Source organism: Glycine soja, chromosome 14, assembly GCF_004193775.1.
Source record: "Glycine soja cultivar W05 chromosome 14, ASM419377v2, whole genome shotgun sequence".
In the NCBI taxonomy this organism is placed as follows: Eukaryota; Viridiplantae; Streptophyta; class Magnoliopsida; order Fabales; family Fabaceae; genus Glycine; species Glycine soja.
In genome coordinates, this window is record NC_041015.1 from 20,461,393 (window position 1) to 20,479,280 (window position 17,888).

The 17,888-nt window shown below is 38.9% G+C and overlaps 1 non-coding gene across 1 annotated transcript; it reads right to left on the reverse strand.

Annotated features, from left to right (window-relative positions):
* Positions 1–14,071: 14,071 nt before the first annotated feature.
* LOC114385604 lies at positions 14,072–14,178 on the reverse strand. Its single transcript, XR_003660969.1, has one exon. It is a non-coding gene; the product is annotated as a small nucleolar RNA R71 (small nucleolar RNA).
* Between the last annotated feature and the right edge of the window lie 3,710 nt (positions 14,179–17,888).

Genomic DNA, 17,888 nt, shown 5'->3' on the forward strand with positions numbered 1-17,888 from the left:
TAAGTTCGGGAGTTGTATTTACGTTTGAGGAAGGTATTAGCACCTCTCACGTTTGTCTCAAAGGACAATAGCCTATTTTTAGAATTGTGGAAATTGTGTTACCTTAATTTTTATTTCTTTTTATTTTTTTTGAGGTCGACAAAAGCGGGGCTTTTGCTCCTACGTACCCTCCATCGAAGAGGAAATCAGACCTACGTAGTTCTTCTTTAAGAGTGAATTAAGCAATTCTTTTTACTTGAAGGGTGATCATTTAAAGGCGTTGGACCTTAAAAATGATCCATTTACTTGATAAGGAAAACTGAGACGATAAACTTTCAAACCCTTTTTAGTGACTTTTTTGTGGACAAGCTTGACTAGGCGGGTTGATTTTAGCCTTAGTTTCACTTTAGTTATTAGTCAATTCAATTAAGAATGAGAAATCCCAAAGAGAAAACGTTCGATTGATTTTTTTGCTTCATTTTACTAAAAGGTATTTTTTATTATTATATTATTATTTTACCTCTTTTTTTATTTCCAACGTGGTTACGGCACGACCAAACAGTCGGAATTCATTTTAACAGAAATTAACGGATATTACAAATCAAATGATCGGTGGAAATTTATTTTATTTTTTGATTAGGCGAGAGATTACTTAAATAAATGACTGAAGCACGTCAAAAGGGGGTACGGAAAGTAAACGAATACGAGAATAAAAGTACATGAAACAAATGGGGACCACCACGGGTACATAGAATGAATTGAAAAGCTTGATTTGGGTTACTTACCAGTTGAAGACCGAAGAAAACGAAGAACGAACGATGAATGTTGAAGAACGGTTGAAAATCTTCGCGTAATTACCCATGGAAACGTTACGAAAGCGCCTCGGCTTAGATTTTCTTCACGGAAACAATTTTTCTCAGCAAATTTAAGAGAATACGAAGTGCCAAGAAAGCTGAACCCCTCTCCTCTTCACTCTTCCTCCTATTTATAGCAAAATAGGGGAGGAGCTTGCCACCCAGCTCGCCTAGGCGAGCAAGGTTGCTTCCTCCAGAAGCAACCGCCTTCTGAAGGAAGAAACTTGAAGGCCCAGGTGGGCCTAATTGCTATTTACACCCCCCTTTTTACTAAATGCACCCCCATTTACCTTTTTTGGTGATTCTTTTTCCGTAACGTTACGAAACTTTACGAATTTTGTAACGATACTTATTTTATTTCCATAAGTTTACGAATCCTTACGGATCATGTATTTACTCTTTTTTAGCTTTCAAAGAAGTTACGGAAACTCACAGATTGCGCAACAACACCTCCTTTTGGTTTCCGCCACATTACGGAATTTCACGGATCGCGTAACCCTGTTTCCTTTTGATTTTCGGCGCGTCTCGGGACTTACATATTGTGCAACAAAAGGGTACCAAGTATCTTGAAGCAGCCAATTAAAGGTTGCATGTCATCAAGTAATAATCCCCGGACGAAATTAGGGTATGACAAATACGACTAACTTTTGTGTATAAAACTTGTGTATATTGTATCAAAATTTCCCAATTTATGGTTGTTTTGTAATACTATAAGTACCTTTTGTTAAATATAGGTAATAGATAATTTATACTTTTGTTTTGTGCGTTTAATAATCAATTTCTCTCAATTTCAGGTTAAATAGGCAACTTTGGCAAAGTGTTGTTTTTCACTCTTTCGCTAAGCCAAGCTGCTGGCTTAGTGGGAATTCGCTAAGCGCAACCTTCAATGGCTAAGTGCGAGGAAGAATCCAGAAGAAGATGAGCTATCAAGTTCGCTAAGCGCACCGCTCCAGGTCATCAAGCGCACCGCTTCAGCTCATCCGCTAAGCGAAACAAGCGCGCTAAGCCAATATCCACTTATGTGCACTAAGCGATCCATATCTGTGCTAAGTGCACGAGCACGAACAAGGCCTCCTATTTAAGCCTGAAATCATATTTGCAAAGGGAGTTTGGCACTTTTCTTTAGAAGCTCTACATGCACGAAGGTTCTAGAGAGAGAAAGGTCCAAGTTCCAGTGAGTTCTGAGAGATTTTGCTATGTGAAGATCTGCAGAAACGCGAGTTCAAAATAGAAGCCGTTCTGAGAGCTTGAGATGAGTTTGTGAGTGATTGTGAGATCCTAGAGGTCAAGGAGACATCCTTACCACTTGTGTTCTGCAGTATTTTATCTTGTTCTTCTCTTTGTTGTAAAGGAGGTTTCTGGACTATGAAAGCTAAATCCTCTATTGGATCTTCCATGTAGGTACCTGATGTAAATATATTTCTATCTATGTAATGATGTTTTGTGTGTTCTCTGTGCTATCTGCTTTTCATTCTAGTGTGCTTTTACCTTGATTATGTAGATGCATGCTTTGTTAGGGTCATTCAACAGTGGGAACTGGTCTGATTCTAAAGTCCTTGATAGTACGGGCCTAAGTTGTTGTGCTATCACGAGGAATCAGGGTACAAAAACTTAGTTGTGTATGCGTGTCTTAATGCGGTCTTGGTTGAGTTTAGTCTTACAAGAGGAATCTGTGGACGAGGCTTGATCAGGACAAGGCTAGGCTATCATGAGGAATCGGGGTCTAGTAGTCCAGGAGACAACAAAGGAACGCATGAGCATTGTTTGATAGAGAACATCCTTTTTAGCATCAGGAACCTATGAGGAAGACCAACGCATTCTCTACTTGTTTTTACATAGTATTTCTCTTGCGTGATTTTCTTTCTTTTTGCCTAGATAGTTTAAATACTTGTTCATAATCACAGTCATATTTTCACACTAGACACCTATTTATCGAAATAGCTTGCCAGATAACACAAGTTCCCCGAGATTCGATACTCGGTTCTTACCGTTTTATACTACTTGTGCGATCCGGTACACCTGCCAGTTGTGAACATTAGCCACCCATTCCGAGTATCGAGCCACTGCCAAGAAGCCAGCGTCGAACTTCTTTTTCACTTCCTCTTTAATTTTTAGGGACATCTCTGGCTTCATCCTTTGCACCTTTTGTTTGACCAGGGAACACTCGGGTTTCAAAGGCAAATGATGTTGCACAATGTCGGGGTTCAAACCAGGCACATCTTGGTAAGACCAAGCGAAGATGTCTTGGTAGTTCTGCAGCAAGACTACCAATTCATCTCGGATTGGTGTGGTCATGCCTGTACCCACCTTTACCTCTTTCTTTTCATAGCCAACACCTAAGTTTATGACTTCTGTTACTTCTTGGTGCGGCTTCATCTCTCGGTCTTCCTGAGCGACCATCCTTTCTAGCTCGGGGGGAAATTCCATACCTTCATCTTCTTTAACCATAGGCCGATTTGCTTCTCATTCAAAATCAACGATAGGGTCCTCGGTATTAGTACCTTCACAGGACTCGCCGGATCTGTATCATTTAAACACAACAGAAATAAGCATGCAGATGAATGAGAATGGGTGAAGGCACAAGAACAGATGAATGAAAGATCTTTATATTATATTCTTTAATAGAGAAAGACATTACCCACCTACTCTAGGTACTGCAGGTTGCCCATAGACTATAGAGAGATTGAGGCTGCTCTTTGCATACCAGGGAGGGGGTTCATCCTGAACACTGAGGGCCATCCTGGGAGGATTCTCAGGAAAGATTTGACTACATTAGCCCAGGTGTAGAGTGTTCTCTCATACTCCAACCTGGCCCCCACATCTCACACCTCTGACCTGACAGTGGACAGAGCTAGGCTGATCTTTGGCTTAGTCTCTCACATGGACATGAACATAAGAGCGCTCATTTCTGGCCATATGATTTCTATAGCCTAGTCTAACTCTTCTAGACTTGGATTTCCTGCTCTGATCACCGCCCTATGTCGAGCCAGAGGGGTTATCTCTGACAGCCTCACTTTTGAGCGCCTGAGCCCGATCATTAATTTGGCCTACATCAGGAAGAACTATTGGAATCCTGATGATCTGACAGTTTCTATCTAAGGGGCTAAGAGGGCAAGGGCGAGGCTAACTGATCTTCCTTCCACATCTGTAGCTCCTACTCCAACATCCACTTCAGCAACTCCTTTAGTCCCAGTTTAGATTGATTCTCAACGCTTTGAAGCCATGCTTCAGAGCATTCGTCAGGGACAGATCATTTTACTTCAGAGTTTATAGGTGATGGCGCCTCCAGGATCCATTCCTTCCATTGAGTAGTTTCTGGAGAGGGTAGCCTGGCCTGGGGCCCAACCTTCTCTTCATAGGGAAGATGAAGGTCCCACAGCCCAGGAACCCCGATAGGTACAAGATGCTTCCTCTGGGACCACCATTCTAAAGCCATTTACTTTTCAACAAGATGCAGGTGAAGAGCAGGTTAGGCCAGAGACTGCCACCACTCCTGAGAGATCTCTTGAGGGCACTTCAGAGCCTCCTGCTCCGGTGGTAGACCTCTCCTCACCACAGCCTGTAGCTGACCCCTCTACTCCTGTAGTTGATACGCCAGAGGACCAGACCACACTAGTCCTGACTCTAAACACTTCACCTCCAGCTACTTCAATACTTCATCTGACAGATGAAGAGGATGTTCGAACTCAGGATACTCAGGATTTACCTTAGGACTTTTAAATTCCTGATGATTTTGCTTTTTGGATAATGATTATAACTATATTAGTTTTAGTACATTGTTTTGAGTAATTTTGGTTTCCATTTATAATTATATTCTTATACTTTCTGTGATTAGCTAGTATACTTGTTTTGAAGCATATGGAATAGTTTAACTTGACTTTGATGATATTGCAGTGAAACACTTTTATCTTTTTGTGAAAATTGGTGTTATGAATTGATTGAATGCATGATTGTAATGGAGTTTGTGTTTCTTTTCATGAGTTTGAGCAAGTATGTATGTTAGACAAAGAAAGAACAAAAATGTGAACTTGCTATTAGAATTGTTAGTCAGTAGATAGGTTGATTGAGAAAGAAAAGCTTGAACAATAATCGGTGAGAGTGTGATCTTAAACTATGAGTGAACGACTAGCTTTGAGTAATAGTCTTTGCATCAATCTCTGAATTTTAGAATGAAATGTATGAATGAGGACATGATGAAGGCCATGATTGTGTATATACAAGTCAATTGACCAAAAAGCTTACCTTGAATTATAATTGTATCCTTTGCACCCTTTGTGAGCTAAATTACATTTTCAAAATTGAACCCTGAACTTGAATGAATATCTCCAGATACCTTGTTTAGATTCTAGGAGAGCAGATAGTTCAAGGAAAATTACCCCAAATTTGAGGGAATTGATTGGGATGAAAAGTAAAAGGTAAAGCATCAGCAGACACAACAAATAAGTTTTGTATTAAAAAAATGAAAAAAAAAGAAAAATCAACGAAAATGTGTGTTGTTGTAATAAGGTCAAAGACAAATTAAAGTAAAAGGCTAGTATGAAAAGATTACTTGGATAAGTTTAGGATGTGTGCTCTCTTAGAATCTAAGCCTTTGAATCCTAGAAAAACCAATTATTTTTGTAGCCAAGCCTCACTACAAACATGTAAAAGTCCTTCTGATTCTATTTATGCATTTCTGACTTTATGGCTTGAGATGAAGTTCAAAGATTGGACCTCTTGCTAGTTGTTATTGATGAATAGCTTAAACACTTGTGCTTGAGTGAAACAGAAGCCGTGAGACTATGGTTTAAGCTGCTTTCCTTGATATCTGTCTTATGCCTAACTTCATCTAATTGTACAGGCTACATTTTATTCTTCTCTTTGAATAACTGCAAGCTTTGTGATAGACAAGTGATGAAAGCATTTTGCATCATTCTTTTATTATGCAATCAATAATTTTTGTTGCATACACCTTTGTACATAGTCACTGCATGTTATTATCACTTGGGGACCAGTGAGCTGTTCTTTATTTGCTTGAGGACAAGAAAAACTGTAAATTTGGGGGAGTTGTTAGTTGATGAATACGACTAACTGATGTGCCATCATTTTCTTCTATTTTCTAAACCCTTTTTGCACCATTTTAATTATTGATTGGTCTTAATTGTCAATTAATTAGGCAGTTTTATTATTTGGGCTCATTTAGCTAATTTGATGTTTTTAATCTAATTTCAGGAATTAATGAAACATTGGGCTTAATCCGGATTTTGGTTGTGGACTTGAAGAGGGCAAATAAAGCAGCGCTTACCTTAGTTAATTTCTAATTAGGAAATTTCTCAATTTTATTTTATGTTGTTCAGTGTTTATTTCGTTTTGGGCCAGAGTATTGTAATAGGGCCCAGTGACTTTGAGTGACTCTTTTTAAATAGCTGCCTTGGGATTCGTGCAGGGCATTCTATTCTGCTATGCTATTTTCATTATTCAGAGCTTTGGTTTTAGGTTTTCACGTTTTTCTGTTCCCTTGTTACAGTTTTCGTTCTTAATGCAAATTTCCGTTTTCTGCTTCTAATTACGAGTTCATTCTTGCTTCTTCTTCAACTTTCATTTACGTTTCTGTTCATTTACGTTTCTGTTCATTTACGTTCTTGTTCATTTACGTTTCTGCTTCATGCTTCATTTGCGTTTTCTGTTTGAATCCATGGAAGGCTAGATTTTCTGGTGTTGTTTCCTTTTGAGGACGAAGCCCAACTCTCTTTGAGGTTTCGTTTGTAATGTGATTTCCTGGCAGTTTTCCCTTCACCAGTTATCCCAATTTCGTGAATATTAATCAGTGCACGCTTCGTGTTCGATTAATTGCCTCTGAGCCTAACTTGCGTTCATGCTTAATGGACGAATGGCTAACTGGTGTATGTGGTGCCTAATCACGTATTGAAAACCCTAAGTTGATTTTCGCTTAGTAAATTGAAATAGGGTTGGATTAAGTGGTTGACTGTTAGGGACGAATTCTCCATAACCCAGGATAAGAGAGTGGCTTCTGAATCAGAGGAAACAACCCGTTTTTAATATTAGTAGTTTCGTATTCCATTTTATTTGTTCTGCTCTTTAATTACCAAACAACCAAACCCCCCCCCCCACTCGTTACTGTTACTGCAAGTATATTATGAACATTTGGCTTGTCACTGCTCGTTGGGAAACGACCTAGGATCACTTCCTAGTTACTGCATTTTCATGTTTATTTGATTCGGGTACGGCCTCGATCAAATTTGGCGCCGTTGCCGGGGAGCAGTGTCCAAAGGTTCATAATAGCTAGCTAGTGTTGTGTGTTTAATCCTTTCGTGTTTTATGTTTAATTGTTAGTATTGTGTTAGTATGTGTGTTAGTGTTGTTTAGTGTCCTGGTATTTTGTTTAATGTGTGTTCTGTTTCAGTTTTCCCATTAAGCGTTTCCCCTATTTCAATCTTGGGTGTTTTGTTGTGAAGATTGTGCTTGAAAACAGAGTAGTAGTAGAAATCAGCTTGCGGCAAAACAGAGTAGTAGTAGAAATCAAGTAGAGACAGATTTTAGCGACCACCCATGCTGAACTATTTGAGATTTTTTGTTTTAGTAACTAGAGTTGTTATTTTTGGCTGAATTTTTTTGTGGTAACTTCTTTTAATCTATATTTTGTGGGAAAAATAGCTAGAGCCTTTAGTTTGGTCAGATTTGAAAGTTCCAAAAAACTAGCAAATTTTGTGTTTGTCAAAACTTCAAACGGCCATAACTTTTGCTCTGGTTATCAGAATCGCAATTATTATATATGCATTTGGGGTAGAAAAAAATTTCCTACACCATGGCAGCCTGCCGTAGGCTGGTTGAGGTCTCCATCATCCAAAAAAACCGATTCTGTCAAAAGTTTTTTTATTTTTTTTTCAAGTTTTATTCACTTATTTTTCTTAACCTACCAATTTTAGCTTTCATAGTTAGACTTTGAATTTTTGACTGAAATTTTTTGTGCTATCTTCTCATCATTTTATAAGGTTGCTCACAAAATTTCAAGTCATTTGGATATCATTTGAGGGTAGCTATAGTTCAAACCTACACCTTTATTTACATGACAAGGCAACTAGTTGTGTGCATGCTGAATGTAGTGTATGACTAGAGGCAATCCATCTGACTTACAACCCTTTGATCCTGAGATAGATAGGACATTTCATAGATTAGTTAGGCATCATTTTATACCTTTTGATCATTCTGAGCATTCCATAACTGGTGAATCTGTGCATTCTGTTATTGGTGATTTTGAACATCCTGATCTTGAGCATTATAATTTTGAGCATTCTTGATGCAATCCTACTCCGCAAGGGCATTGGATAGAAAAACTCCAAGTAGATTGGGCCAGAGATGCAAGAGAAGGCCCTAGGGTTCTTATGAGCCTTAGGGTAGATTTCGGGCCCATGGGCTAAGTACGAGCCCGCTTATCTTTGTAAATATTAGATTAAGGTTTCATTATTTTTGGGTCTTGTATTTAGGGCTCCATAATGTAGGTAGGATACCCTAGAAATATAGGATTTTTCAGCCCTTGTATTTTAGGGCACCTAGACTAGTTTTTGTATTAGGGGTAGTTTTGTAATTTCACATGCACTAAGTGGATATTTGATGTGTGTGGTTGGAAATAAATTTAATTGAATTGGTAGAAGCCCAATCCAATTAAATTTTAGAGGGGGAGGTGAGCATTTGCTTACTACACCCCATTGCCACATCATATAGTCACACTTTGTGCATGTCCTTCATGCTTTTCATGCCTCATGACACCTAAGCACACTTAGTGGAGAATCTTGGAATTGATCTTGGATTAGTGGGCTGAACCATAACTAAAATTCACTAATCATAATTAGTGAAATTTTGGCTCCAAAGTTTGGCTCCACAAATTCAATTTCAAATTCAAGTGAAATTTGAATTTCCCTCCAATTTTGTGTGACACTTAGGCTATAAATAGAGGTCATGTGTGTGCATTTTTTTCAACTTTGATCATTTGAATATTAAAATTCAGATTTCAAAGCTCATTTAGAGCACAAAATTTCGTGCTCTTCTCTTCCTCTCCCTTCATTCATCTCCTTCTTCCTCCAAGCTCTTATCCATGGCCTCCTATGGTGGTGAGCTTCTTCTAGACTCATCTTCTCCTTGAAGTGGCGTCTCCTCTCTCTCTTCCTTCTCCATTCCGCTGCCATTTCTCCTCCAAGAAGCAAAGGAATCCATTGATGAAGAAGATCCTAGGCCTACAAGCTCCAATGGAGCTTGCATCATGTGGTATCAAGAGCATCTTCATCTAGGTGATGTTCTTTTGCTTCCTCTATCTTTTTGTTCGGTGAATTCTCTTTAATTCCTTGTTATTCATCTTATTCTCCATGTATATCCTCCATTGTCTTGTGGTTTGGTGCTGTTTAGAGTAGATTCAAAAAAAATTAAACCGATTAAATCTTAGATCTACACTTGTTCTTGCATTTCTATGGTTCAAAATTTGTAGATCTACTCTTGAATCTTGTTTTTGTGTTGATTTTAGGTTCTATCATTTTTCATTCATAATATTCTTGTGCTGAACCTTTAGATCTAAATTTTGTTCCAAAATATTGATTAGAAAAAAAAAACACAAAAATCTAAGTGTAAATCACTTAATCCATGTTGTCTTAGAGTCATGTTTAGTCATAGTAATTGTCACATTATGCTCTAAGTTTGTGTTGAATTTTTATTTTGTTTTTTGAATTCTAGATACATTTTTTCATGTATTCTTGTCATTCTTAGCCTATCTTTTGAATTTTGAGTCTAATTCATGCATGTTATTTAGTTCATAACATGTTCTAAATCAATTCCTAGAAGTAGTCTTGTTGTTGAACTCTTTTTTGTTTTCTAAGATTCCTACATGATGCCTATGATGAAGTTGAGATGTGGTGTTGAGTTGTGGCTGGATTTGTGAATCAAATAAGTCTTAAGCTCTCTTGAATTGTGTTATTCAAGATAATTGAGCATAAGCAAACACAAATTGTAACTATCCAAGCCTTAAGCAACATAAACACTACTCTTGATTTCTAGGTTGAAATCGCTGGTGCAGGCAGCTTGAACATACAAAAGTGTATAAATTACTGGGAATTGGTCACTACGTTTTTTGAGCTGAAACTTTTACTGAATTTTTTAGACATCTGGACCAAAATTATAAAAAAAGAACCAAGCGATTTGGATTAAAGGAAAAATAAAGAAAAATCTCACAAGTTGGCAGAAAAATCAGTGTCCAGGAAAAAAAAAAGTGAAAGGAAAGTGTGCTTGTTGTTTTGGCTCAAAATTTGTTCTATAATTGGTGCCTATTTTATACCAATCCTAGTTCTGAAATTTCAATTGAAAATTATTGTGAAAACAAGTGCCAAAACTAGAGGTTTCTTGAGTCTTTTTTTTTTTAGTTTTTCTACTCTACTCTAGAGCCATTCTAGGTTTCTCTTTGAGTCCTAGCTTGCTTTTTTGTGCTTTCCATTGCTTTAATTGTTGAATAATCCTTGGAAATTTGTCTTGTTAAAACTCTATTGGTTTAGCTTTCATTTCATTTTTTTTGTCTTTGGTTATTGCTTGTCTCTTTGTTTCCTTGCTTGTGAGTTGCCATATAGGGAATTGGAAAGGAGGATTGGTGCCATATCTTGAAGAATTTGAGTCAAGAAGCAAGGGACCAACCACCTTAAGAGCTATTGGACTAAGAAGCACTCCAAATTGAGTGAAACACTAAAGAGAGAATAGCCACCACAATTGAGGACTTTTTTCTTTGTAATTTTGTAATTGGCAATTTGCTTTGCTTTCAAATTTTGTAACAAAAAGGCCTTTCATTGGAAGTAAGTTGGGAGCCTCCGCTAGGTCACCCTACTTCCATTTGTGTGTAATAATTTTAGGCAATTTTCCCTTAGGATAGTGAGTGTTTTGTTGGGAACCTTAAATGAGGTCATCCAAACACTCTTAGGATCCGCCTAGTTTGCATTTCTTGCACTTTAATTTCTTGCTTACTTTCATAGCTTATTTCCTTTACCCTCCATTGTCAAACCGCCTAGATAGCTTTCCTTTTACCAATTAGTTTTTACCTTATCTTTCACACCTTTTTTTAGTGTTTATTTTGGCTAGTTTCAACCATAGTTTCTTTTACCTTTTTTTCAAACCCCCAACAAGAAAGAACCATAACTTAGGAACCAACATGAGTCTTCATTCTTCATCTAGTGTTAATGGTGAGGGTTCTACTCCTAAGGACCCCTTGTATAAGATATTAGATGAGTTGAGATCCCTTAAGTTGTGGAAAGAAAAACAAGAGAGAAAAGAAAAAGGTAAAAAAAGAGTGGAAGAAATAAGTCAAGATGAAAGAAAGAAAATAAGAGAGGAAGAAAGAAGAAAAATAATGAAAGAAATGAAAAGAGAAAAACATGTCTCCTATAGTAGTCATAACTCTTGCAAGAGCCTAAGTGAAGAACTTCGTGACTATTATGAAGGAAGGCATAGGTCACATCTTAGACCTCACTCCCATAGGAGAGAAAATGAAAGAAAGCCTCAAGAGGTTAACATTAAACTCCCATACTTCCATGGGAAGGACAATGTAGAGGCCAATTTAGATTGGGAAATAAGGGTAGAGCAACAACTTAAAAGGAAGTCTACTTCAAAATCTTATGGCTCTCACTCTTATCCAAAGAAAGACCAAGGTCAAGGAATCTTAGGGGTGAGACCTTCTAAGCCCAAAGATGATAAGGGGAAGACAATAGAAAAGCAACCCCTTAAGGCTAGTATGCAAGAGAAGACTAGCTCCATGAAGTGCTTTAAATGTCTTGGAAGAGGACACATTACTTCTCAATGCCCCACCAAGAAAACCATGATTATGAGGGGCCAAGACATTTATAGTAGCCAAGATGAGGCTACTACTTCACCTTCCTCTAGTAAAAGTGAAGAAGCAAAAGGGGAAGAATCTAGTGAAGAGATCTACCCCCAAGAAGAAGGACAACCTTTAATGGTTAAGGAGGAGTGTAAGGAGGTAAGTGTCTCCTCCAAGAGGTTAGCTAAGAAGGAAAGACATTTTAAAATAAAGACAAATATTAAAGAAATTTCCCTTCTTAGACAACCTCCACATTTTCTCCTTTGTAAAAAGACACTTGTTAGCATTGCCACATCTCTTAGGCTTGAGTTTATTCCTCAAGTAAAGGAGTTGTTGGATGAGGGTTTGGTTCTCAAGAGATTAAATCCTTGTGCTTTGTTGGTGCCCAAAATAGGTATTATTAGGCACCAAATCCCTAAAATAGGTGGTGTGATGAATGCTTTGGGTGGTGCAACACTCTTTTGTAAAATTACTCATGCACCCAACATCTTCATGATTTGTGCACATAGGGACTCATTAGGTAGGTTTGTTCTTATTTTTAGTTTCAATACAAACTTAGGCACTCATATGGGACACCTTAGGTTTGTCATACTTTTTGGTAGGAATAATCAACATGAAAATACAGAAAAAGGTATGTTCTATTGCTTTCCTTTTCTTAATTTTTTAAATTGTGATCAAAGGGTTCCCATGAACCCTAAGAGAATAAAGGTCATTCCTGAGTGGCCCGCTCCACCAAGTGTAAGAAAAATTTGGGGCTTCCAAGACTTAACAAACTTTTACAAAAGGTTTGCCCCATATTTTTCTATACTTGTAGCACCACTCATTGAGTTGGTGAGGAACCATGTTCCTTCATGGGAAGATGCCCAGGAAATGAGTTTTCAGACCTTACCTTACTTCAACATACTAAACACCACTAATACATATGTTTTTGTCCTTTTTACAGGTGTTAAGGGAAGGAGCCCAGAGTATCAAGAACCTCATGATTTGAGGTCAAATCCTTTTCAAGGGGGAGGGAATGATGCAATCCTACTCCGCAAGGGCATTGGATAGAAAAACTCCAAGTAGATTGGGCCAGAGATGCAAGAGAAGGCCCTAGGGTTCTTATGAGCCTTAGGGTAGATTTCGGGCCCATGGGCTAAGTACGAGCCCGCTTATCTTTGTAAATATTAGATTAAGGTTTCATTATTTTTGGGTCTTGTATTTAGGGCTCCATAATGTAGGTAGGATACCCTAGAAATATAGGATTTTTCAGCCCTTGTATTTTAGGGCACCTAGACTAGTTTTTGTATTAGGGGTAGTTTTGTAATTTCACATGCACTAAGTGGATATTTGATGTGTGTGGTTGGAAATAAATTTAATTGAATTGGTAGAAGCCCAATCCAATTAAATTTTAGAGGGGGAGGTGAGCATTTGCTTACTACACCCCATTGCCACATCATATAGTCACACTTTGTGCATGTCCTTCATGCTTTTCATGCCTCATGACACCTAAGCACACTTAGTGGAGAATCTTGGAATTGATCTTGGATTAGTGGGCTGAACCATAACTAAAATTCACTAATCATAATTAGTGAAATTTTGGCTCCAAAGTTTGGCTCCACAAATTCAATTTCAAATTCAAGTGAAATTTGAATTTCCCTCCAATTTTGTGTGACACTTAGGCTATAAATAGAGGTCATGTGTGTGCATTTTTTTCAACTTTGATCATTTGAATATTAAAATTCAGATTTCAAAGCTCATTTAGAGCACAAAATTTCGTGCTCTTCTCTTCCTCTCCCTTCATTCATCTCCTTCTTCCTCCAAGCTCTTATCCATGGCCTCCTATGGTGGTGAGCTTCTTCTAGACTCATCTTCTCCTTGAAGTGGCGTCTCCTCTCTCTCTTCCTTCTCCATTCCGCTGCCATTTCTCCTCCAAGAAGCAAAGGAATCCATTGATGAAGAAGATCCTAGGCCTACAAGCTCCAATGGAGCTTGCATCAATTCTGATTCTGAGCATTCTGATTTTACACATTCTGAGAACATGGCACAACCTCCACCTCGTGAGAGGACTCTAAGGGAAATGGCTGCACCTGATTTCACCTATGAAAGCTTGTGCATCCAATACCCTGATGAGGATGTCCCATATGTTCTTAAAACTGGACTGATTCATTTGCTTCCAAAGTTTCAGGGCCTTGCAGGTGAAGACCCGCACAAACATTTGAAAGAATTTCACATTGTCTGCTCCACCATGAAACCCCCAGATGTCCAAGAGGATCACATATTTCTGAAGGCTTTTCCTCATTCATTAGAGGGAGTGGCAAAGGACTGGCTGTATTACCTTGCTCCAAGGTCCATCACGAGCTGGGATGACCTTAAGAGAGTATTCTTAGAAAAAATTTTCCCTACTTCCAGGACCACAGCCATCAGGAAGGATATCTCAGGTATTAGACAACTCAGTGGAGAGAGCCTGTATGAGTACTGGGAGAGATTTAAGAAACTATGTGCCAGTTGCCCCCACCATCAGATTTCAGAACAGCTTCTTCTCCAATATTTTTATGAAGGACTCAGTAATATGGAGAGAAGTATGATAGATGCTGCCAGTGGTGGAGCCCTTGGAGACATGACTCCTGCTGAAGCCAGAAATTTAATTGAGAAGATGGCCTCCAACTCCCAGCAGTTTAGTGCCAGAAATGATGCCATAGTCATTAGAGGAGTGCATGAGGTAGCTACAAACCCATCTACATCATCTGAAACTAAGAAGCTTGAAGGCAAACTGGATGCGTTGGTCAACTTGGTAACCCAACTGGCCTTGAATCAGAAATCTGTACCTGTCGCAAGGGTTTGTGGTTTGTGCTCCTCTGCTGACCACCATACAGATGCAAATGACTATGCAGAACATGCAGTTTCAGCAAGAGACCAGAGCCTCCATTCAGAGCTTAACCAATCAGATGGGACAATTAGCTACCCAATTGAATCAACAACAGTCCCAGAATTCTGACAAGCTGCCTTCTCAAGCTGTCCAAAATCCCAAAAATGTTAGTGCCATTTCATTGAGGTCGGGAAAGCAGTGTCAAGGACCTCAACCCATAACACCTTCCTCATCTGCAAATGAACCTGCCAAACTTCACTCTATTCTAGAAAAAGGTGATGACAAAAATCTACCTAACAATTTCTGTGCAGGTGAATCTTCTTCCACAGGTAATTCTGATTTGCAGAAGCAGCACATTCCCCCTCTTCCATTCCCTCCAAGAGCAGTTTCCAACAAAAAAATGGAAGAGGCAGAGAAAGAGATCTTGGAAACGTTTAGAAAAGTAGAGGTAAACATACCTCTGTTGGATGCAATAAAGCAAATTCCAAGATATGCCAAATTCTTGAAGGAGCTATGCACTAATAAGCGGAAGCTTAAAGGAAGTGAACGAATTAGCATGGGTAGAAATGTCTCCGCATTGATTGGTAAATCTGTTCCTCAAATTCCTTAAAAATGCAAAGATCCAGGTACATTCAGCATACCTTGTATTATAGGGAATAGTAAGTTTGACAATGCCATGCTAGATTTAGGAGCCTTTGTTAGTGTTATGCCTCTATCGATTTTTAATTCTCTATCTCTAGATCCCTTCCAGTCAACTGATGTGGTAATTCATTTAGCTAATAGAAGTGTTGCCTATCCTGTTGGTTTCATAGAAGATGTCTTAGTTAGAGTTGGTGAACTGATTTTCCCTGTTGATTTTTATATCTTGAATATGGAAGATGGATTTTCTCAAGGATCAGTTTCCATCATTCTAGGTAGACCCTTTATGAAAACTGCTAGAACTAAGATAGATGTTTATGCAGGCACACTGTCCATGGAGTTTGGTGATATAACTGTTCATTTTAATATTCTGGATGCTATGAAATACCCATCTGAAGATCTTTCTGTATTTCGTGCTGAAATAATTGACCATGTTGTTGATGAATACATGACTGATCTTTATTCTAATCTGCATGTCTCTCACTCTTCATGCATTGAGTCTGAAATTGTACTTGATCATATGTCTGAATTTGATGCTGAGAGTGAATCTGAGAGTGATATTGATTGCATGCCTGGTGGTGGTGTTTTACCTCTTGAGATTGATTTTATAGAGTCAGATAGAACTAACCATGTTTTAGGAAGTACACATACCTCTGACTTTCTTTATGAGGTAAAGGCTGAGAAACCATCTCCTTCTACCACTGTCCAGCCGACCACACCAGAATTGAAGCCTCTGCCATCAAATTTAAAATACGCTTACTTGGATGATAGCAAGAGTTTTCCAGTGATTATATCTGCCTCCCTTGCTGATGAGCAAGAGGAGAAGTTGTTGTCAGTTCTCAAGAAGCATAAGAAGGCTATAGGCTGGACCCTGGCGGACATTCCTGGTATTAGCCCATCCACATGTATGCATCGAATAAATTTAGAGGATGGAGCTAAACCAGTAAGACAGCCACAGAGAAGACTCAACCCGGTGATTCTTGATGTAGTGAAGTAGGAGATAACCAAGCTTTTGCATGCTGGAATCATTTATCCTATCTCCGACAACCAATGGGTGAGTCCCGTCCAGGTAGTCCCGAAAAAGACTGGCCTCACAGTGATCAGAAATGAGAAGGAGGAGCTGATTCCTACTCGGGTGCAGAACAGTTGGAGAGTCTGCATTGACTATAGGAGGCTGAACCAGGTTACCAAAAAGGACTATTTTCCCCTGCCATTCATTGACCAGATGCTTGAACGCCTGGCAGGTAAATCCCACTACTGTTTCCTTGATGGTTTTTCTGGTTATATGCAAATTACTATTGCTCCTGAGGATCAGGAAAAGACCACATTCACCTGCCCCTTCGGCACTTTTGCTTATAGGAGGATGCCTTTCGGCCTGTGCAATGCCCCTGGTACCTTCCAGCGGTGCATGATTAGTATTTTCAGTGATTTTTTAGAAAATTGCATAGAGGTGTTTATGGATGATTTCACTGTATATGGATCCTCTTTTGATGGTTGTTTGAATAGTTTGGAAAAAGTTTTGAATAGATGCATTGAAACTAACCTTGTTCTAAATTTTGAAAAATGCCATTTTATGGTTGAGCAAGGTATAGTTTTAGGCCACATTATTTCCAATAAGGGTATTGAAGTAGATCCTGCAAAAATTTCTGTTATTTCACAATTGCCTTACCCCTCTTGTGTGCGAGAGGTGCGATCTTTTCTTGGTCATGCAGGATTCTACAGGCGCTTTATAAGGGATTTTAGCAAAGTAGCCCTTCCACTGTCCAACTTGTTGCAAAAGGAGGTGGAGTTTGACTTTAATGACAGATGCAAAGAGGCTTTTGATTGCCTTAAAAGAGCGTTGACTACCACCCCCATCATCCAGGCACCCGATTGGACAGCCCCTTTTGAGCTTATGTGTGATGCATCAAATTATGCATTGGGGGTTGTCCTTGCTCAGAAAATTGATAAATTGCCCAGGGTGATATATTATGCTTCTAGGACTTTAGATGCTGCCCAAGCAGATTATACTACTATTGAGAAAGAGCTTCTAGCCATAGTTTTTGCTCTTGAAAAATTTCGATCTTATTTGCTTGGTACTCACATTATTGTTTATACTGACCATGCAGTTCTAAAGTACTTGTTGAAGAAGGCTGATTCTAAGCCTAGGTTGATCCGATGGATGCTCTGGCTCCAAGAGTTTGACTTGGAGATCCGTGATAGGAGCGGAGCACAAAATCTAGTTGCTAATCATTTGAGTCGGATCGAACGTGTCTCTGATGCAGATTCACCTATTCGGGATGATTTCCCGGATGATCGTTTGTATATATTGTATAGTATTTCTGACTCTCTTTCTACTCCCTGGTTTGCTAACATTGTCAATTATTTAGTTGCCTCTGTTTTTCCTCCCTTAGCATCTAAGGCCCAAAAAGATAAGATTAAAAGTGATGCTAAGCATTTTATTTGGGATGACCCCTACTTGTGGAAATTGTGCAGTGATCAGGTCATTAAACGGTGCATTCCAGATCATGAGACTGACTCAGTCCTGCAGTTCTGTCATTCTTCCGCACCGGGAGGTCATCTAGGTGTTCAAAGGACAGCTCGCAAAGTGCTTGATTGTGGTTTTTATTGGCCCACCATCTTTAAAGATGCGTGGAAGATCTGCAGCACTTGTGAGCAGTGTCAGAGAGCAGGAAATACACTTACATGGCGACAACAAATGCCTCAGCAACCTATGCTATTCTGTTAG